Source organism: Panulirus ornatus, chromosome 9 (genome assembly GCF_036320965.1).
Source record: "Panulirus ornatus isolate Po-2019 chromosome 9, ASM3632096v1, whole genome shotgun sequence".
Lineage (NCBI taxonomy): Eukaryota > Metazoa > Arthropoda > Malacostraca > Decapoda > Palinuridae > Panulirus > Panulirus ornatus.
This window is the reverse complement of record NC_092232.1, coordinates 4,051,315-4,072,331: the sequence shown is the minus strand read 5'-3', so window position 1 is coordinate 4,072,331 and position 21,017 is coordinate 4,051,315. Positions and strand designations below refer to the sequence as shown.

Genomic DNA, 21,017 nt, shown 5'->3' with positions numbered 1-21,017 from the left:
AATTGCAGGTAATAGTTCAGGGTATTTTTCATGTGAAAATACTTTTTGTTTCAAAATTGAAACATATCATATTCAAACTCCTCTATACTTGAAATAATAATGGAAAATATATCATAATGCTCTCAGTTACCGATACATACCCAGAAAATACGATGCAAATAGTTAGAAAATGCTAAATTTAAGATTATCGTCATTTAACAGATGAATTAAAGATTACAAAGAAGACCAAATGATATTTTCACCCCAGAATTGTATTTAGCATGAAAAGAATTCCCTGTAAGGAGATTTTGAAGGAAATCTATTTTCCTAAGGAAAATGCTGGAAATTGCAGGTAATAGTTCAGGGTATTTTTCATGTGAAAATACTTTTTGTTTCAAAATTGAAACATATCATATTCAAACTCCTCTATACTTGAAATAATAATGGAAAATATATCATAATGCTCTCAGTTACCGATACATACCCAGAAAATACGATGCAAATAGTTAGAAAATGCTAAATTTAAGATTATCGTCATTTAACAGATGAATTAAAGATTACAAAGAAGACCAAATGATATTTTCACCCCAGAATTGTATTTAGCATGAAAAGAATTCCCTGTAAGGAGATTTTGAAGGAAATCTATTTTCCTAAGAAAATGCTGGAAATTGCAGGTAATAGTTCAGGGTATTTTTCATGTGAAAATACTTTTTGTTTCAAAATTGAAACATATCATATTCAAACTCCTCTATACTTGAAATAATAATGGAAATATATCATAATGTGCTCTCAGTTACCGATACATACCCAGAAAATACGATGCAAATAGTTAGAAAATGCTAAATTTAAGATTATCGTCATTTAACAGATGAATTAAAGATTACAAAGAAGACCAAATGATATTTTCACCCCAGAATTGTATTTAGCATGAAAAGAATTCCTGTAAGGAGATTTTGAAGGAAATCTATTTTTCCTAAGAAAAATGCTGGAAATTGCAGGTAATAATTAGTTCAGGGTATTTTTCATGTGAAAATACTTTTTGTTTCAAAATTGAAACATATCATATTCAAACTCCTCTATACTTGAAATAATAATGGAAAATATATCATAATGCTCTCAGTTACCGATACATACCCAGAAAATACGATGCAAATAGTTAGAAAATGCTAAATTTAAGATTATCGTCATTTAACAGATGAATTAAAGATTACAAAGAAGACCAAATGATATTTTCACCCCAGAATTGTATTTAGCATGAAAAGAATTCCCTGTAAGGAGATTTTGAAGGAAATCTATTTTCTAAGGAAAATGCTGGAAATTGCAGGTTAATAGTTCAGGGTATTTTTCATGTGAAAATACTTTTTGTTTCAAAATTGAAACATATCATATTCAAACTCCTCTATACTTGAAATAATAGTGGAAAATATATCATAATGCTCTCAGTTACCGATACATACTCAGAAAATACGATGCAAATAGTTAGAAAAATGCTAAATTTAAGATTATCGTCATTTAACAGATGAATTAAAGATTACAAAGAAGACCAAATGATATTTTCACCCCAGAATTGTATTTAGCATGAAAAGAATTCCCTGTAAGGAGATTTTGAAGGAAATCTATTTTTCTAAGGAAAATGCTGGAAATTGCAGGTAATAGTTCAGGGTATTTTTCATGTGAAAATACTTTTTGTTTCAAAATTGAAACATATCATATTCAAACTCCTCTATACTTGAAATGATAATGGAAAATATATCATAATGCTCTCAGTTACCGATACATACCCAGAAAATACGATGCAAATAGTTAGAAAATGCTAAATTTAAGATTATCGTCATTTAACAGATGAATTAAAGATTACAAAGAAGACCAAATGATATTTTCACCCCAGAATTGTATTTAGCATGAAAAGAATTCCCTGTAAGGAGATTTTGAAGGAAATCTATTTTCTAAGAAAATGCTGGAAATTGCAGGTAATAGTTCAGGGTATTTTTCATGTGAAAATACTTTTTGTTTCAAAATTGAAACATATCATATTCAAACTCCTCTATACTTGAAATAATAATGGAAAATATATCATAATGCTCTCAGTTACCGATACATACCCAGAAAATACGATGCAAATAGTTAGAAAATGCTAAATTTAAGATTATCGTCATTTAACAGATGAATTAAAGATTACAAAGAAGACCAAATGATATTTTCACCCCAGAATTGTATTTAGCATGAAAAGAATTCCCTGTAAGGAGATTTTGAAGGAAATCTATTTTCCTAAGAAAATGCTGGAAATTGCAGGTAATAGTTCAGGGTATTTTTCATGTGAAAATACTTTTTGTTTCAAAATTGAAACATATCATATTCAAACTCCTCTATACTTGAAATAATAATGGAAAATATATCATAATGCTCTCAGTTACCGATACATACCCAGAAAATACGATGCAAATAGTTAGAAAATGCTAAATTTAAGATTATCGTCATTTAACAGATGAATTAAAGATTACAAAGAAGACCAAATGATATTTTCACCCCAGAATTGTATTTAGCATGAAAAGAATTCCCTGTAAGGAGATTTTGAAGGAAATCTATTTTCTAAGAAAAATGCTGGAAATTGCAGGTAATAGTTCAGGGTATTTTTCATGTGAAAATACTTTTTGTTTCAAAATTGAAACATATCATATTCAAACTCCTCTATACTTGAAATAATAATGGAAAATATATCATAATGCTCTCAGTTACCGATACATACCCAGAAAATACGATGCAAATAGTTAGAAAATGCTAAATTTAAGATTATCGTCATTTAACAGATGAATTAAAGATTACAAAGAAGACCAAATGATATTTTCACCCCAGAATTGTATTTAGCATGAAAAGAATTCCCTGTAAGGAGATTTTGAAGGAAATCTATTTTCTAAGAAAATGCTGGAAATTGCAGGTAATAGTTCAGGGTATTTTTCATGTGAAAATACTTTTTGTTTCAAAATTGAAACATATCATATTCAAACTCCTCTATACTTGAAATAATAATGGAAAATATATCATAATGCTCTCAGTTACCGATACATACCCAGAAAATACGATGCAAATAGTTAGAAAATGCTAAATTTAAGATTATCGTCATTTAACAGATGAATTAAAGATTACAAAGAAGACCAAATGATATTTTCACCCCAGAATTGTATTTAGCATGAAAAGAATTCCCTGTAAGGAGATTTTGAAGGAAATCTATTTTCTAAGGAAAATGCTGGAAATTGCAGGTAATAGTTCAGGGTATTTTTCATGTGAAAATACTTTTTGTTTCAAAATTGAAACATATCATATTCAAACTCCTCTATACTTGAAATAATAATGGAAAATATATCATAATGCTCTCAGTTACCGATACATACCCAGAAAATACGATGCAAATAGTTAGAAAATGCTAAATTTAAGATTATCGTCATTTAACAGATGAATTAAAGATTACAAAGAAGACCAAATGATATTTTCACCCCAGAATTGTATTTAGCATGAAAAGAATTCCCTGTAAGGAGATTTTGAAGGAAATCTATTTTCTAAGAAAAATGCTGGAAATTGCAGGTAATAGTTCAGGGTATTTTTCATGTGAAAATACTTTTTGTTTCAAAATTGAAACATATCATATTCAAACTCCTCTATACTTGAAATAATAATGGAAAATATATCATAATGCTCTCAGTTACCGATACATACCCAGAAAATACGATGCAAATAGTTAGAAAATGCTAAATTTAAGATTATCGTCATTTAACAGATGAATTAAAGATTACAAAGAAGACCAAATGATATTTTCACCCCAGAATTGTATTTAGCATGAAAAGAATTCCCTGTAAGGAGATTTTGAAGGAAATCTATTTTCTAAGAAAATGCTGGAAATTGCAGGTAATAGTTCAGGGTATTTTTCATGTGAAAATACTTTTTGTTTCAAAATTGAAACATATCATATTCAAACTCCTCTATACTTGAAATAATAATGGAAAATATATCATAATGCTCTCAGTTACCGATACATACCCAGAAAATACGATGCAAATAGTTAGAAAATGCTAAATTTAAGATTATCGTCATTTAACAGATGAATTAAAGATTACAAAGAAGACCAAATGATATTTTCACCCCAGAATTGTATTTAGCATGAAAAGAATTCCCTGTAAGGAGATTTTGAAGGAAATCTATTTTCCTAAGAAAATGCTGGAAATTGCAGGTAATAGTTCAGGGTATTTTTCATGTGAAAATACTTTTTGTTTCAAAATTGAAACATATCATATTCAAACTCCTCTATACTTGAAATAATAATGGAAAATATATCATAATGCTCTCAGTTACCGATACATACCCAGAAAATACGATGCAAATAGTTAGAAAATGCTAAATTTAAGATTATCGTCATTTAACAGATGAATTAAAGATTACAAAGAAGACCAAATGATATTTTCACCCCAGAATTGTATTTAGCATGAAAAGAATTCCCTGTAAGGAGATTTTGAAGGAAATCTATTTTTCTAAGGAAAATGCTGGAAATTGCAGGTAATAGTTCAGGGTATTTTTCATGTGAAAATACTTTTTGTTTCAAAATTGAAACATATCATATTCAAACTCCTCTATACTTGAAATAATAATGGAAAATATATCATAATGCTCTCAGTTACCGATACATACCCAGAAAATACGATGCAAATAGTTAGAAAATGCTAAATTTAAGATTATCGTCATTTAACAGATGAATTAAAGATTACAAAGAAGACCAAATGATATTTTCACCCCAGAATTGTATTTAGCATGAAAAGAATTCCCTGTAAGGAGATTTTGAAGGAAATCTATTTTCCTAAGAAAAATGCTGGAAATTGCAGGTAATAGTTCAGGGTATTTTTCATGTGAAAATACTTTTTGTTTCAAAATTGAAACATATCATATTCAAACTCCTCTATACTTGAAATAATAATGGAAAATATATCATAATGCTCTCAGTTACCGATACATACCCAGAAAATACGATGCAAATAGTTAGAAAATGCTAAATTTAAGATTATCGTCATTTAACAGATGAATTAAAGATTACAAAGAAGACCAAATGATATTTTCACCCCAGAATTGTATTTAGCATGAAAAGAATTCCCTGTAAGGAGATTTTGAAGGAAATCTATTTTTCTAAGGAAAATGCTGGAAATTGCAGGTAATAGTTCAGGGTATTTTTCATGTGAAAATACTTTTTGTTTCAAAATTGAAACATATCATATTCAAACTCCTCTATACTTGAAATAATAATGGAAAATATATCATAATGCTCTCAGTTACCGATACATACCCAGAAAATACGATGCAAATAGTTAGAAAATGCTAAATTTAAGATTATCGTCATTTAACAGATGAATTAAAGATTACAAAGAAGACCAAATGATATTTTCACCCCAGAATTGTATTTAGCATGAAAAGAATTCCCTGTAAGGAGATTTTGAAGGAAATCTATTTTTCTAAGGAAAATGCTGGAAATTGCAGGTTCAGGGTATTTTTCATGTGAAAATACTTTTTGTTTCAAAATTGAAACATATCATATTCAAATTCCTCTATACTTGAAATAATAATGGAAAATATATCATAATGCTCTCAGTTACCGATACATACCCAGAAAATACGATGCAAATAGTTAGAAAATGCTAAATTTAAGGTTATCGTCTTTTAACAGATGAATTAAAGATTACAAAGAAGACCAAATGATATTTTCACCCCAGAATTGTATTTAGCATGAAAAGAATTCCCTCTAAGGAGATTTTGAAGGAAATCTATTTTCCTAAGAAAAATGCTGGAAATTACAGGTAATAGTTCAGGGTATTTTTCATGTGAAAATACTTTTTGTTTCAAAATTGAAACATATCATATTCAAACTCCTCTATACTTGAAATAATAATGGAAAATATATCATAATGCTCTCAGTTACCGATACATACCCAGAAAATACGATGCAAATAGTTAGAAAATGCTAAATTTAAGATTATCGTCATTTAACAGATGAATTAAAGATTACAAAGAAGACCAAATGATATTTTCACCCCAGAATTGTATTTAGCATGAAAAGAATTCCTTGTAAGGAGATTTTGAAGGAAATCGATTTTTCTAAGGAAAATGCTAGAAATTGCAGGTAATAGTTCAGGGTATTTTTCATGTGAAAATACTTTTTGTTTCAAAATTGAAACATATCATATTCAAACTCCTCTATACTTGAAATAATAATGGAAAATATATCATAATGCTCTCAGTTACCGATACATACCCAGAAAATACGATGCAAATAGAAAATGCTAAATTTAAGATTATCGTCATTTAACAGATGAATTAAAGATTACAAAGAAGACCAAATGATACTTCTCCCCAGAATTGTATTTAGCATGAAAAGAATTCCCTGTAAGGAGATTTTGAAGGAAATCTATTTTTCTAAGGAAAATGCTGGAAATTGCAGGTAATAGTTCAGGGTATTTTTCATGTGAAAATACTTTTTGTTTCAAAATTGAAACATATCATATTCCAACTCCTCTATACTTGAAATAATAATGGAAAATATATCATAATGCTCTCAGTTACCGATACATACCCAGAAAATACGATGCAAATAGTTAGAAAATGCTAAATTTAAGATTATCGTCATTTAACAGATGAATTAAAGATTACAAAGAAGACCAAATGATATTTTCTCCCCAGAATTGTATTTAGCATGAAAAGAATTCCCTGTAAGGAGATTTTGAAGGAAATCTATTTTTCTAAGGAAAATGCTGGAAATTGCAGCAGGGTATTTTTCATGTGAAAATACTTTTTGTTTCAAAATTGAAACATATCATATTCATACTCCTCTATACTTGAAATAATAATGGAAAATATATCATAATGCTCTCAGTTACCGATACATACCCAGAAAATACGATGCAAATAGTTAGAAAATGCTGAATTTAAGATTATCGTCATTTAACAGATGAATTAAAGATTACAAAGAAGACCAAATGATATTTTCACCCCAGAATTGTATTTAGCATGAAAAGAATTCCCTGTAAGGAGATTTTGAAGGAAATCTATTTTCCTAAGAAAAATGCTGGAAATTGCAGGTAATAGTTCAGGGTATTTTTCATGTGAAAATACTTTTTGTTTCAAAATTGAAACATATCATATTCAAACTCCTCTATACTTGAAATAATAATGGAAAATATATCATAATGCTTTCAGTTACCGATACATACCCAGAAAATACGATGCAAATAGTTAGAAAATGCTAAATTTAAGATTATCGTCATTTAACAGATGAATTAAAGATTACAAAGAAGACCAAACAATATTTTCACCCCAGAATTGTATTTAGCATGAAAAAATTCCCTATTAGGAGGTTTTGAAGGAAATCTATTTTTTCTAAGAAAAATGTCAATAATTGCAGGGTATTTTTCAGCTCAAAAAACGTTTTATTCCAAAACTGAAACGTAACCTATTCAAACACTTCTATACGTGAAATAATAATGGAATCTATATTATAATGTTCTCAGTTATAGATATATGCTCAGAAAATTCAATGCAAATTTTGAGATAAAGCTTTAAAATTGTCTGAATTTAGAAGTTTGATTAAAAGTTCGTAAAGAAACCAATCGATATTTGACTCCAGATTTGTATCCAGCATTAGAACTATTCCTTTTAATGGCTTTTGAAGGAAATCGAATTTCCTGAGAAAAATCCCAAAAATTGCTGGTATTTTCTAGCTCAAAAAACTTTTTGTTTCAAAATTGAAACATGGCTTATTCAGACTGTTCTATGCTTGAAATGATAATGGAAAATATATCATAATGCTCCGAGTTACCGATACATACCCAGTAAACACAATGAAAATTGTTAGATAATGCTTTAAAATTGTCTATATCTAATACTCAATTAAAGGTCATATAAACAACCAATCGATATCTTAACCCCAGATTTGTATTCAGCATGAAAAATATTCCTTATATTTAGGTTTTAAGGAAAATCGAGTTTTGTGAGAAAAATGCCAAAAATTGCAGGTAATAGTTCAGGGTATTTTTCTGCTCAAAAAACTTTTTGTTTCATAACTGAATAATAACATATTCAAACTCTTCTATGCCTGAAATTATAATGGAAAATACATCATAATGGTCTCAGTTACCTATAGATACCCAGTAAATACGATACAAATGATTAGATAATGTTTTGAAATTGTCTGAATTCAACAACTTGATTAAAAGTCATAAAGGCAACCAATCAATCGATATTGTAACTGCTTGATTGTATTCAGCATGAAAAAGAATTCCATATAATGAGGTTTTGAAGGAAATCCATTTTTCTAAGAAAAATGATAAAAATTGCAGGGTATTTTTCAGCTCAAAATACTTTTTGTTTCAAAATCGAAACATAACATATTCAGATTCCTCTATGCTTGAAATGATAATGGAAAATTTATCATAATGCTCTCAGTTACCGATACATACCCAGTAAATACGATGCAACTCATTAGAAATGCTTTAAGATTATCACCATTTAACAGAAGACTCAAAGATCACAAAGAAGATCAAACGATAATTTGACCCCAGATTTGTATTCAGCATAAAAAATATTCCTTTTCTATAGGTTTTAATGGAAAAACGTTCTTTTTCAAAACTGAGATATAACATTCAAACTCATCTATACTTGAAATAATAATGGAAAATATATCATAATGTTCTTAGTTACCGATACATACCCAGTAAATACGATGCAAATGATGGGAAAATACTTTAAAATTGTCTACATTTTACAGCTTAATTAAAGGTCATAATGAAAGCCAAATGATATTTTTACCCCAGATTTGTTTTCGACATGAGAAATGTTACTCATGATGAAGTTTGGAAGAGAAATACCAAAAATACTGGGTATTTTTAGCTCAAAAACTTTGTTTCAAAAATTGAAACATAACGTATTGAAACATTTCTGTAATTGAAATAATTTTGGAAAATATATCATAATGTTCGCAGTTACCGATACATGCACAGTAAATACAGTGCAAATGATCAGATGATGATTTTAAATTGTCTTATTTTAACAGCTTAATTAAAGGTCATAAAGATGACCATACGATATCATGACCCTAGATTTGTATTCAACATGAAAAATATTCTTCATGATGAGGTTTGAAAGGAAATTTATTTTAGTTGATTCGTCTCTAAGTATTTCAACATTAATTTCTCTATTTTTCTTACAATTTTTTTCATCAAAATTCATTAATATTTGTGGTTTAAATGTCCATGCCATTAGTTACCGCTTAAAAAAAAAAAAAAACGCTGTGGCAAAATTTGGCGTTCAAACTAACGTCAAGGGTTCGCTCTATGAACGTCTTCTATCCTGCGATGGAATAGCTTAAGATTCCCTGTGAGTCTGGGCCCAGATGCTCATTTTTTTTTCATTGTTCACATGAGAGAGAGAGAGAGAGAGAGAGAGAGAGAGAGAGAGAGAGAGAGAGAGAGAGAGAGAGAGAGAGAGGGCGCCACTGACGCGCACTTACCAACCAAATTCACCGAGACGCCATCATCTCCGATGAACGATCACTCGAATAGATTAGTACTCAACGTTACAAGGCAGGATCACATTCTTTTATAGCCAGTAATCTCTAAGTAGTGATATCTTGTTTTTTTATGTAACACTACACTGATTCTAGCGATTGCCACAGATATTGCTTACCTAACTTTTATAACGGGTGAGGAACTGGTATCACATAATCAGTTGATTCGTTTTATTATCTTGATTGTCATCATTATTATTGCTATAATCATAATAATAATGAAAATAATGATGATAATAGTAGTAATAGTAGTAGTAGTAGAAGTAGTAGTAGAAGTAGTGGTAGTACTACTACTACTACTAGTAATAATAATATTTCCATTGTTATTATTTTGATGTATATCATAATAAGTAAATACTTTCCCAAAATCTTCCGCATTGTCGTGAGGTGACCGCTGGAAACCCTCTCCTCTTGTGTTATCACTCCAAAAAAAAAAAAAAAAGAAAGAAATTGGGTCCTGACCGGCTGGAGGAGCTATGGTGTTGGATTGTACCAGGGTCAAGCCATTTTTTTTTAAGCCCTAGTGCTATCAGGCAATGCTTATCAGCCGTGACGCTGATGTAAATCATGTTGGCTCGGTCTTCATTGCGTAACTGAAAGAAAATGGAGCAACAGAACACCCACATAGCAACAGCCCTCCTGGTAAACGTGAATAATACGTATATATTCCTTGTGGAAATTCAGCTAGCGTTCGGCCATGCATGACTACGCAAACAGGATTGCTACTGTTTTAAGTAATATCACTTGAGTCAAGACTGCAGCCTGCCGTGAGACATTTGAGATTTGTCGGCTGGAGAAGCTGAAACAGTGTGACGTGTTTACAACGTTCGCTTTACCACGAATCCAACGGAGCCCCCGGATTTGGGGGTGGGTTGCGCCCTATGAACGTGCTCTGAAACGTGACTTCATGCGCTGCGTGTAAGTCAGCGCGTCGGTCCTTAAATAAAGAAAAGAGTATTTGATAAATCCAAGAAAATGAAAATTTTTCTCGATATATATATATATATATATATATATATATATATATATATTATTTATTTTTTTTTATTATACTTTGTCGCTGTCTCCCGCGTTTGCGAGGTAGCGCAAGGAAACAGACGAAAGAAATGGCCCAACCCCGCCCCATACACATGTATATACATACGTCCACACACGCAAATATACATACCTACACAGCTTTCCATGGTTTACCCCAGACGCTTCACATGCCTTGATTCAATCCACTGACAGCACGTCAACCCCGGTATACCACATCGCTCCAATTCACTCTATTCCTTGCCCTCCTTTCACCCTCCTGCATGTTCAGGCCCCGATCACACAAAATCTTTTTCACTCCATCTTTCCACCTCCAATTTGGTCTCCCTCTTCTCCTCGTTCCCTCCACCTCCGACACATATATCCTCTTGGTCAATCTTTCCTCACTCATTCTCTCCATGTGCCCAAACCACTTCAAAACACCCTCTTCTGCTCTCTCAACCACGCTCTTTTTATTTCCACACATCTCTCTTACCCTTACGTTACTCACTCGATCAAACCACCTCACACCACACATTGTCCTCAAACATCTCATTTCCAGCACATCCATCCTCCTGCGCACAACTCTATCCATAGCCCACGCCTCGCAACCATACAACATTGTATATATATATATATCTTTCATACTATTCGCCATTTCCCGCATTAGCGAGGTAGCGATAAGAACAGAGGACTGGGCCTTTGAGGGAATATCCTCACCTGGCCCTCTTCTCTGTTCCTTCCTTTGGAAAAAAAAAAAAAAATGAGAGGGAAGGATTTCCAGCCCCCCATTCTCTTCCCTTTTAGTCGCCTTCTACGACACACAGGAAATAAGTTCCCAAGTGCACTTTCGTGTAATAATCCCATCATCCGGGGAGATACAAGAAAGAAATATAAGTAAACTGATACACAACGAAGAGACGTAGCCAAGACGCCATTAGGTAAACACGTAATTGTCCAAGACAGAAATGAGCGTATCATAAACTTATTATGTGGACAAGAAGGAGAATTGTTTACAAATTTTATTAACAATAAAGCTATCCAATGTCAATAAACCTTCACTAATATTAAGGTTATAATTCTTTGTGTATTTGATAAAAGAAGATTCAATAATATTTCTCGTGGTTAGACTTAAGCGACATAAATATAGTATAAGAACAGTACAAGAACACACACACACACACACACACACACACATATATATATATATATATATATATATATATATATATATATATATATATATATATATAAACGTTAATGACTTTGAATGAAAAATTTACCATTTTCATTAAATATGTATTATGAGGATAAGAATGGATAAACTAACACTGAAAAACAGCTTGAGGATAAACAAGTAAAGTCTCGGCATTAAGATAACGTAGAGCCTTTTAGCTTTGAGTCTGAGGTTCAGATGTTTAATCTTAGTTATAACTTCTGGGTTTTTTTTTTTGTTGTTTTTTTAACTCCCGTTTCAAATTAAGTGTTCACCCTGGTCCTGGCTCAGACGAAGGTCACTATGGTGTTGATAACGTCATCTGCTTAGTGTGTGTGTGTGTGTGTGTGTGTGTGTGTGTGTGTGTGTGTGTGTGTGTGTGTGTGATTACTGACTGTAAATCACGGGGAGAGCATTTTTTTTTCACACTTAAGTTAACCCTCCCGTCTCTTAACTTTATACATATTTGAAAAGATCACAATTGAGCGCGTGATCAACTAAATTCCTTTCTTATCCACGGGGAAATGAAACACGATAAGTTCCCAAGTGCACTTTCGTGTAATAATCACATCATGAGGGGAGGTACAAGAAAAATCTGACGGTCAGATACAAAGAAGAGACGTAGTAGCTGGGACGCCATTTGATAGTCGTTTGTTTACCAAATGGCGTCCTGGCTACGTTTTTTCGTTGTATATCAGCTCTGTTATATTCCTTTCTTGTATCTCCCCTGATGATGTGATCATTACACGAAAGTGCACTTGGGAACTTATTGTGTTTCATTTCCTTGTGGATAAGAATGGGTTAGGTGAACAACAGTCGTGGTTCGCTGTGATCCGACTACTCTGCCCGGGATTCGAAAGCGAGCCCGTTAAAACCAGTGCGCCACGAAGATTACCCTACGTGGGCGCTTATTTTTACGTGTTTCATTTAAAGGTTTCTTTTTGAAGGAGTTACCGGGAGACAGTCAAGCAGAGTAAGAAGCATGGGAAAGACTGGTTGATGTCCGTCCATCCGAATCGTCTGTTAACCTCGAAGTTACGACCCAACGTAACGACCCGACTTTACGACCTGAACACTAAGTCACGATCCTTCAGCACTGAAGTACGACTCTTAAGCACGACGGTATACTACCTCAGGTCACGACGGTGCCATCCCAGACGACGGTACGACCCCAGTGCACGACAGGATTGCCATCCTAGACCACGAAGTTATAACCCTTCAAGATGACGGCACAATCCTTAAGCACGATAGGACGACCCATCAACATACGCCTGCACGACCTTTGAGTACGACAACACCACCGTAAGAGTACAACCCTTGAGCACGACGGCACGATCCTCGAGTACGGCAGTATAACCCGTAAGGTAAATCGGCGTAACCACCCACTGAGCCAGAATTCTTGCGAGACAAGAAGGAAAATGGAGGTCAAGCGACTTTTAAAAAGGAAAACGGATGGTAAACAACGTACAAGGAAAATAGATGTCACATAACGCACGTAATGAAATATTTTACCTTACAAATTAAAGTTGTTTCATTATCGCCTCGGCTTGATGATATCTAGTCACAGCCACTTCGGGTGATAGGAGAGATAAGACGTTTCATAACCTTCAGTGAAACACAGATAACAGTCGCTCAACATCTGTACATTGTTCTTATGAAACTGTGGTGGTGTTACATAAAGATGGACGCACGACTTTGCCTCTCGTTTGGATAGTTTTCGACGACCACTTCACACCCTCGAGCACGACGGAACAAGACGGTCTGACCCTTAAGCACCGTGCGCAAGGGTCGTACCTTCGTGCTCGAGGGTCGTGCCTTCGTGCTCGAGGGTCGTGCTGGAGTTACTAGATTTGACCAACGGTCACTGACCGCGACTTGCAATCACTAGGTCTGACCTAGGGTCACTACATACGAATCACAATCACTAGCCTTGACCTGGGGTCACTATCCACGACCTGGGGTCACTAGCCTCGACCTGGGGTCACTATCCACGACCTGGGGTCACTAGCCTTGACCTGGGGTCACTATCCACGACCTGGGGTCACAAGCCTTGACCTGGGGTCACTAACCACGACTTGGGTCACTAGCCACGACCTGGGCTGACTGGCCACAACCTGGGGTCACTAGCCACGACCTGGGGTCACTTCCCTTTGCGAGCGGTTTCGATATCTTGGCCCGTGTGGGTTATCAACTTTATCAGCCTCCGTCAGCGATACCTCCGATCAGTTGCGTCACCTAAGGTCACCTGATCCTCGACTCGGGTCCGTTGCGTCACTTGACCTTCGACTCAGGTCATTTGCGTCCCTTGATCCTCGACTCGGGTCATTTGCGTCCCTTGATCCTCGACTCGGGTCAGTTGCGTCCCCTGATCCTCGACTCAGGTCATTTGCGTCCCCTGATCCTCGACTCAGGTCATTTGCGTCCCCTGATCCTCGACTCAGGTCAGTTGCGTCCCCTGATCCTCGACTCGGGTCAATTGTGTCTCTTGATTCACGACGGTCAGTTACGTCACCCACGATTGTTTCAGTGTCCTTGGACGGAGGTGGCGAACATGGTATACCAGAACGGAAAAGTTACGATAATATATGTATTTTTTTTCCCCCTGTGGATTTTTACGACATTCTATCCACCCTGTTCTACGTGACGTGGGCGACACCCCCAGCGTTACGAAACTATATAACGAAGAAGCGAAAACGGGTCTTCCATCACAGCGAACCCCATCCTCATTTTCTGTCCTCTAAGCCTCCCACGTTAATTTGAATGTCTTATTACCTTCCCCGGATTACTACGCACCGTGGAGCAATCCCACGTCAATCGAGTGGCATGAGTAAGGGATGAGAGGCTTGGACATGCCAGCTCCATCCTTACCCACGCGTTCGGTCGCGTTTCCCGGTAGAGCGGCAGCTCTTTTGCCCTTCGGCGTCCGTCCACTTCGCCATAGACTTCCTCACCTGGACGCCCTCCTGCCTCCCAGCGTAGAGCTTCCAGCCCCAATGTCCCCGAATCAGTAGATCAACTCATGGAGTCGCTTGACACTCACACAGCCTCATTTGTCGAGCTCTCTATGACATCTTCTGACGTGCATGTCAAACTGTACCGAGAGTTGTCCTCCAGCCAACCAAATCCTCCGCTCCTGTATCATACAACGCCTCCCTCCATGAGTGAAGAATGCGCCGCTGCTTGCACGACTTGCGCACGTAAACCTCAAATTCCCAAATTAAGAAACCCAGTCAGTCTGTCTGTGAGTTAGGATCCCAATACCAATACTTTTACACCCCCAACCATACTCTGGTCCTACACAGTTTGTAGGCTTCACCGACTTTTTCAACGAGAGTGGCAGAGTGTGAAGACCTCTGTGAGCCACCGTATCTGCGTCGTCAGGCTGTGCTTTTCAGTCTATCAATTAATATGTAATCCAGTAATGCCCGCAGACCATCTCTCTCAGTCACATACGTATACTTGTGTACGTCTCTCTTCTTAAACCATGTATTTCCAAACGTCAGTCCTTTTTCAGCACACAGCTGCTCAAGCTGCTAATAATTTGCATTAATGACATTGAATACCCATGTACCCCAGTTAGATTCTCAACTGCATCATTACTTACCTTTGCATTTAAATCGCCCATCACTAATACTCGGTCTTCTACATCAAAACTACTGACACATTCAACTGCTTCCTAAACAGTTGCTTCTCATGATTCTTCTCCTCATGACCAGGTGCATAAGCGCCAATAATCACCCATCTCTAGCCATCCAGTTTCAGTTTTACCCACATCAATTTTGAACTTACTTCCTTACACCCTGTAAACACTCCCACAACTCGTGCTTCAGGAGTGGTGCTACTCCTTCCTTAGCTCTTGTCCTCACATCAACCTCTGACTTTACTCGTAAGACATTCCCAGACCATTCATGCCATTTACCTCTGAGCTTTGTTTCAGCCAAAACATCCAGGTTATCTTCCTCAAACAAGCTGTCTATGTCTCGTATCTTCCCATCTTGGTTACATGCAGACACGTTTAGACACCCCAGCCTGAACTTGCAAGGAGTGAGCACTCCCTGCGTGGCTGCTGCTTCTGTTCCCTATATTAGAAGCCCCCTACTCCCCCCCCCCCCTCACACACACACACACACACACACACACACACACACACACTCCTTTTGGCCGCCTTCCATGAAATGCAAGAAATAGAGGGGTAGAGTTATCCTTCCCGTGTGTGTGTGTGTGTGCGTACGTAGAATCACAAGGAGAAGGAGAATACAGTGTCAAGCGATTTCGTGCAATTACATCATCAGGACTGAATACAGCCAGGCGGAGCTAGAACATCGTGATATACCAGCCTCCGCTGGGCGGGGCGGCCAGATGCATTGAGAAACAGGTGAGGAGGCTAACTGGCATACAGGTCACCCTCGATAAACCTCTCTCAAGTCGGAGACTCGGGATAACCTCTATTCTGGGAAAGATAATTACATTTCGAAACATAATTACATTTCGAAACATAATGACATTTTGAAACATAATTACATTTTGAAACATAATTACATTTCGAAACATAATTACACTTTTTTTTTTTACCTCATAAAGTAATCTAATTTATGTAAAGCAACATTACGATTCATGCTGACGTATCTGTGTACCGTGTTGGATGAGAGACAATTCAACAGTATTTCTATACATTGTTGAGTTATTGTAGTACGTTATGACACCGCCATCAGTCAGTCTGATGACCACAGTCCTTAATGTGATCGAGTATTGCATTAGAAACTGGTATTGGTTTGAACCTGCTGTGTGTGTGTGCGTGTTGAAAGACATCTCCCTACGTTCGATCCGCCTCGCATTAGTCGTATGTGATACTGAACATGTTACCTGGTAGAGAAACTTAAGGAGTTGTAGTTCTGTGAAGACCTCTCACTCCCGGAGATGCTATAACATCATCACCGCTCTGACCACCCACCCACAGAGGTACAGTACAAGACCAACCCTCAGGTTCTCAGTTCTGGTTGTAGGGAATATTATAATGTGTAAGTTGTCATGGCTAGATCAGGGTTGTTATCACCTGGTTGTTGTACCCTGTCTGTTCATGACGGAGAGGAGGGTTGGTTGTCATGGCTGGACCAGGGTTGTTATCACCTGGTTGTTGTACCCTGTCTCTGTACGGGGAGGAGGGTTCGTTGTTCTGGCTGGACCAGGGTTGTTATCACCCGCTTGTTGTACCCTGTCTGTTCAGTTCGGGTAGGAGGAGGAAGGTCTGCATTCATCTTGGGCGCCCTCATCTCTCCCTAACTCTCTGTGCCATGAAGCATATTCTAACTGCATTCCTCGCTGTGTGGTACTCTCGCATAGCCATCACCAATAAGCCCTTTTTCATCTGAATTAGAATCTACCAACAAGGTTGCTATTTTCACCGATTTCTTACAAATACTCTCCCTATGTAACAGTCCGGATAGCTGAACTCCCCCAAACTCATTCCTGTGAACTCATAAGCAGTACTTAGAAACTCGTCCAAAGGCTAAATCATTATTATTATTATTATTATTATTATTATTATTATTATTATTATTATTATTATCACTATTATTATTACAAAAAGTAGTCGTAATCTTAGCGGTAGTATTGCATTCTCACTGATAACATAAACATATCCCATCACGTCTCTACTACAATCTTATATATATATATATATATATATATATATATATATATATATATATATATATATATATATATATATATGAAAGGTAAGGGTTCGAACCTGATAGCATGTGCGATGTTGTCAATTAGTACGCACGGCTATGTGCCCATAGCTCTTGTTTACCAGTGGCGTCTTAGCTACGTCTCTTCCTTGTATATTCACCGACCGTTTTACGTCTTCTATCTCATTCTTGCATCTCCCCTAATGATGTGATCATTACAAGAAAGTGCACTTGGGAACTAATCGTGTTCCAGTTTCCTCGTAAGGTAATTCTAGACACGCCCACTCGTAAGGTAATTATAGACCCATGCCCACTCCCACTACATATTATATAACCCTTGACCTTTTATTCCATCGCTGGCCTTTTTAAATATTACAGTTTTCTTTGGAGTTAGAAGGTTGGTAGTGACGAGGTCAGGGAGGACTTCGCTGTCTTGAGTAGCCCTCCCGGCGCACCACCCAGCAAACCTTTGTTCTCCTCTTACCCCTCCTCATCAGGATACTTACGATCACACTCTGGGTGTTTCCAGTAACGTCGGTAGTTGATCCCTTAATTTCTGCAGCCTTGGGAACCGGGAAAGCTTATTTCACGCGAGATCTCGCAGTTTTATCCGACACAGTTGTGTTCAGTCGGTCGGTAGGAGCTGGACGCCATATTTCTTTTTTACCTAAACCTAATCGTAAGCGTTTGTTAATTTTCCACGACGGTACGACCCTCGAGACAAACGACCTGTGTATCTTAAGGGTCGTACCACTGAGCTTTATCATGTTTTTCTTGGATAGATAATTTCTTTTTGATCATTTTAGTTTTTTTTTTTTTTTTACGATAGGCTGCGGTCTGCGCTCCTTACCAGCTCTCGGGAGATTTCGTGTCGTCAGCAGCCAGTTAAGTAGTGCCTTTTCAGGATATTTTCTCCCCGTGTCCGCTTGGGATTTTGTTACACGACTCTGGAGATTCGTATCACTCCACGCGTCTGTCTGTTAATGTTTCTTTAATTTTCATAGATGTTTACGACAGCGAATTCAAATAATTTCGTGAGATAGGCTTCAGCAGAAGCTTATAAGGTGGCGTCAACACAAGTTTCCGAAGCTTAGGTGATACACCACCTCTCGTATGGCGCCAGATCGACAGCAGTAGAGCCATTATTATTATTCATATTATTCCATATATATATATATATATATATATATATATATATATATATATATATATATATATATATATATATATTGTTACCGAAATGGAATTAGTTTCATACCATTAGCTTGTATGAAAACGAGTTTACGTGCAAGTCTTTTCATAAGAAGCCTCAGCTGTCGAAACGTCTGTTGTTTATGGCATCCTAATGATATAATCCCCCATATGTACCCACGGTCATGACTTTATGTGTGGCTCTGATTCCCGTTAACGTTTATACAGAATTCCCGGTAAATTACGTCATACTCTTGAATTACATTAAAGTTGGCATTCGTCATTCGCTACGATGGAGCTAGCTGTCTGTCTGCCTGCACCAACACGTTTCTTAAGTGTTATTACTGACCAAATGAAACACTGTCTCAGTGAACTGGCCATTGTGATCAAAAACTCATGATCTCTGCTAAACTTAGCTGCTCAGCGGTTGTTGCTAAGGCTAGGCCATTTCCGGCAAGACCGCCCCCACCGTGATCCGTATCTTAAACGAATTTATTGTCCTTTACAAAACGTTTTGAAGATAACTACCAATAATATCATTCTGGTCTTTTACTCCGGAGCGTATTATGTTGTACATTCCGGCGGGTGGGAGTAAGGGTCAAGGTGGACAGCGGAAAAGAGCAGTTAAGATTAGGGTCGATTGGGCCGTTAAACGTCGTCTGCAAAAGAGGCAGCTGATGGTTCCCGCTGTCTAGTTGGTCACGCGCGGGCTAGCGTGATCGACGCCCTGGACGGCCTCTGACCCATACATCCATAGTATTGGTCTAACCGGATCCCTGTTATCGAACCTTTCCATCACACCTGTTACTTGAGAACGTCAATGAACACACATAACTTGGTCTATAAATCGGTTCCTTAAACCGGGTAGAAAATGGTAAGGTCAGCCAGGCGCACTAGTTAATATATATATTTCTTTTATTTTCTAAGGTACGATTCAGTAATGAATATTTGATTATTTATATTGGTTTTAGTTCACTAGACCACCCTGACCAACTGCTGTGTTTGGGCTAAGATGCGGGGTGGCAGGTAGTTTGAAATTTTTAGCAGATAAGTTTAACATCTATCTTGTTTACCTAACACCACGGAAGTGTTGCATATATACAGAGGTCAGGTGTTATACCCGTTGACATTGCCGAGATAATAGCGGCCTTTTTTTTTGACATTGCCGACATAATAGAGGCCTTTTAAAGGTCACTTAAAGATTCTGCTCATCGTAGGTCTTGCTGAATCTATGAATTGTCACCTTGACAACATCACTCGTTTTTATAGAAATGCGGAAGACTTTAGTCATAGCCATGGGAACTTCTCGCAACTGTATAGTTTTTACGGAAAGCTTAAAGTTAGTAGCTCGCCTCTGAACCGCACGCCGCAGTCTGGCGTCTGCGTATAATTATAATTCCTGTTATGATGAGTTTTGTGTGTTGTTTGACACACCCTGTAGTTTTTTTTTTTCTTTTACCGTTACCGATTGATGGCCATTATTAGTTAAATCTTAAAGCATACATATATGCAAATGTATGCATGATAATGAATTTCGTATTGGTATCGATTCTGGCGTAAAATTAGCTGTTGCCTCTTAATGTTATTAATCCAGCAGTTGCAACATTATCATATATTGTGAGGAACTCGCGTGTGCAGAGCTAAAACACAATCACAAGGTTGGGCAGAAGTTCCGTATGTGTCCTTATTTTCACCAGTCTCATGTTTGGTCCTGGGTCCAATGGTTCTGTCAGTAGCGTAGCTTATTTATTAACAAACTGGCAACAACGCAGGTCGATTTATGTACATTTCTCCTTCTAAAACTACAGTAAAAGTTTCTCTTTTTCAGACCAGTCGTATTTGTTTTGCATCTGCCTTATTCCAGCTCCTCTGCTCCTACACACACTGCTGTTTTCTCCTCTAGCCTGCTGCGTTCATCGGAGTTCCTCCCAACTATGTTTTCCAGTATTCAATGCACCGTGCTTGTCTATGGCAGTAACGTTTGCTGTGGTGCGCGTTTTCTACAGTTATTCTTTGAAAATCGGACCGCTTTTGTCCTTTCCCGCCTCTAGGCACCGGTCGCTCTTCTCATTAAGAACCTCCAACTGTAAGTACGTAGACGAGATACCGTGAAATCCCCTATGGTCTTCGAGGTTCATAACCGTTGTCATGGAACGGTCTCCGTGTTCTGCTTCACCTCACCTCCACCCCATCTGTGTAGCACTGTACGTACCGTGTCTCCTACTTTGATTATAATCTATAACTTTGCCGTCAGCAGCTCACACGTGCCCTTGGCTCGCTCAACAGTCCTACCTTATATGCATCCCTGAGCAAAACTACTATCAGGTTCGGGCCT

General features: G+C 36.8%; 2 protein-coding genes across 4 annotated transcripts in view; one reads left to right on the top strand and one right to left on the bottom strand.

The window, feature by feature from the left end:
* The window catches only part of Amacr (Alpha-methylacyl-CoA racemase), a 196,050-nt gene that overhangs the window by 55,316 nt on the left and 119,717 nt on the right, over window positions 1–21,017 (top strand). The gene's annotated exons all lie outside the window — the stretch shown is intronic.
* Window positions 1–21,017, bottom strand: part of LOC139750170 (major facilitator superfamily domain-containing protein 12-like) — a 124,909-nt gene that overhangs the window by 53,845 nt on the left and 50,047 nt on the right. Inside the window, exon 1 of one of the 3 annotated variants that reach the window (XM_071664538.1) lies at window positions 9,515–9,533. The exons of the other annotated variants lie outside the window; for them this stretch is intronic. The gene's annotated coding sequence lies outside the window, so the exon portion shown is untranslated. Of the gene's footprint in view, window positions 1–9,514; window positions 9,534–21,017 lie in introns of those variants that run through there. 3 annotated transcript variants of the gene reach the window in all.